Below are 2766 nucleotides of genomic sequence, written 5' to 3' on the forward strand. Positions count from 1 at the left end.
GGCAGCTGTAGCAGCTCCGCGCCTCCGCGCCCGCCCCAGTAACGACGTCCAGGCCTTAAAGGGGAGGCTAGGCTTGTCCTCCGACTAGAAAAGTAGACTCAGGCTTGTCGCTTCCGGGGCAAGGCCAGGAGCGGGCTTCCCTCCCCGCGACCCTTCGGGCCGGCGGTTATTGTTTGGCTTTTAGCAAGGATGGGTCACGTCTCCCGAAATCACTGGGTGATGCCGGTCAACAAGGGCTTCGGAAAGACGAGATGAGAGGAGGGGAGGCTAGGCTTGTCCTCCGACTAGAAAAGTAGACTCAGGCTTGTCGCTTCCGGGGCAAGGCCAGGAGCGGGCTTCCCTCCCCGCGACCCTTCGGGCCGGCGGTTATTGTTTGGCTTTTAGCAAGGATGGGTCACGTCTCCCGAAATCACTGGGTGATGCCGGTCAACAAGGGCTTCGGAAAGACGAGATGAGAGGAGCTGTTGCTTTCGGCAGAGCAGACCCAGCGCGAGCAGCAGCAGCAGCCCTGGCTTCCCTCCGCAGCCCCGCGGCGCTCTGCCCAGGGGTGATGGCCTCTGGCTCTGGGAGGGGAGTCAGCGGGCAGGGCTGAGATTAGAGGCAGAGACTTCCTCAGGTGCTGGGAAAGGCCGGGGCGGAGGTCAGACTAGCGCCGGCAGGAGACAGGAGGGCCGCTCTGACCGCTGTAAAGCAAAGAACCCGCAGGAGCAAGCGGTATCAAAGAAGCTGATCCAGGGAATGAGATAAGAGCCCACAGCCCCTGTCTAAATCGTGCTTAACGTAGTCCAGTGTGTGGATGGTTTCTTGTTGTGTGGGAGGATAGTTCACGTCTCTTCTCTGCAGTGGTGGTACAGCCCGGTGCGTAACTGTAATTAAAATGCCTAATATTGACAGGTCGGCCCCATAAGCCATGATTTGCACTAGGGCAGGGGCGGGCAATTCTTGTGGGTGGAGGGCCGCGTACGGAATTTTGGCACGTGGGGAGCCCTCCCCCTTGACAGGTAGCCTGCCCCTGGTTGCCACTTTGGGACCGGAAGTCCGGCCCATAACCTGACCTTTGCCACTGGAAGTCCCTTCTCTTGCCCCTGGAAGCATGCCTTTGGGGAAGAGGGTTTGCTATCTTAGAAGGAGAAGCGGGAACAAATTATATTCTAAAAATCAAACACCCATAGTAATATATTTTAATTTAATTTTAAAAAAATATTTCTGTACTTATTTGTGTGTTTGTGCTGTATAGGTAGAAGTGATTGCATAATAGCTCAAAATGCAGTCTTGTATAGTGTGTGAGGGGTGTTGGGAATGTGTGGAGGTGTGTGTGGGTATGGTATTTGTGGGATGTGTTGGGGAGAGTATGGCTGGGGTTTGCAGGAAGTGTTTGAGGGTATGTGGGGATGTAAATGGGAGCCCCATGCACACACCCCCCCGAGTTGGTCAGCACCCACCCCGCAACAGCCCAGGGCCCGAGCTGGACGCATCCCCACCACTGCAACAGTGTGTAGCCCGAGCGCACCCCGCACCCACTCTTCACTGCCTGGCTGTGGTGTGTCCTGCCACCCCTGGGCATGCAGCAGTAGCGGCGGGGACCAGCGCATGCAGCCACAACCCTACGCACCTCGCAGACTCACTTGTCGGAGCTGAGCAGTAGCAGCAGCTAGGTAGAAACTGCTGCTCAGTGCAGGGGAAAGTGGCCTCTCCCTGTCACCGTTGCCAGGCAGTTTTTGCTGTGACCACCTGTGTCCCAGCCGCCTGCAGAGGGTTCGGGATTGAGAGTATGGTCGGGGGTAGAAAGGTAAGAAAGGTTTATTGACTTAACAAAAACACAACTATGCGTAGTAACAAAACACACAATGACAGACAAAAGCAATTCGCCTCGGCAACTTATTGGCAGTCCCCTCTGATGCCGGATACACAGCAAGCTTCTCTTTCCACAAAGTTCAGCGAAGTCAGGCATCCCTGAACAGCGCTCTCTGAAGGACCCTGGAATGCAGTCTCTGGGCTCTTCGAGGTCCATGGGCCTACTGATTCAGGCAACAGCTACTAATCCTTTTCACAGCTGTATTTTCTTTCTGAATGGTTTTCAGATATTTCAGCTAATTTAAAGCTTCTGAATGGTTTTGATAACGTACAACCACTCAGATTCCTTTTACTTCAACTGTCCTTAAACTGACTAATAGCAGTACAAGCCTTGCATTCTTTTGATAAGGTAATTTTAACTACGCCACAGGGTTTTACTACTTTAAGGCTTTGCTAAATTTACTAGGCCTTACTTCATACAAGGCCTCACTACATCTTAGACTTTAATTAGGCTTTTAGCAACAACATATTGCTTGATATTTAAACAAATACAAAAAAACACTTAGTCTAATCTTTATAAAGCCTTCAGCAAGTACCTTTATCACACAGGCACACTTTTTAGCTGTCACACTCCACCCTTTGCTTGCTGAAGCACTATGATAACTACAACTGAGATGCTAAAGCCACATGCGCTACCTCAGGGAAATGGGGAGGGATCTATAAATTTAACTTGCATAGCATGGACAGATTTATGACAACAACTGTTAAAACACCATTTAGCTGTTGCCACTAGGGCAATACATGATGCTATGATGCTTAAGATGGTTAGTCACGTAGTTGAGGTGGCACTTGGTAACATACGAATAATACAAATTACATCATACCATTTACATGGCTCGGGCGCGTTGACAACCAGACTGATAATTCGCCCACTCTCTTGAGCAAGGAGAGCCAACTGAGTGCCTTGCCGAG

The sequence above is a fragment of the Alligator sinensis genome, unplaced genomic scaffold, assembly GCF_000455745.1.
Source record: "Alligator sinensis unplaced genomic scaffold, ASM45574v1 scaffold487_1, whole genome shotgun sequence".
NCBI classification, from domain to species: Eukaryota; Metazoa; Chordata; order Crocodylia; family Alligatoridae; genus Alligator; species Alligator sinensis.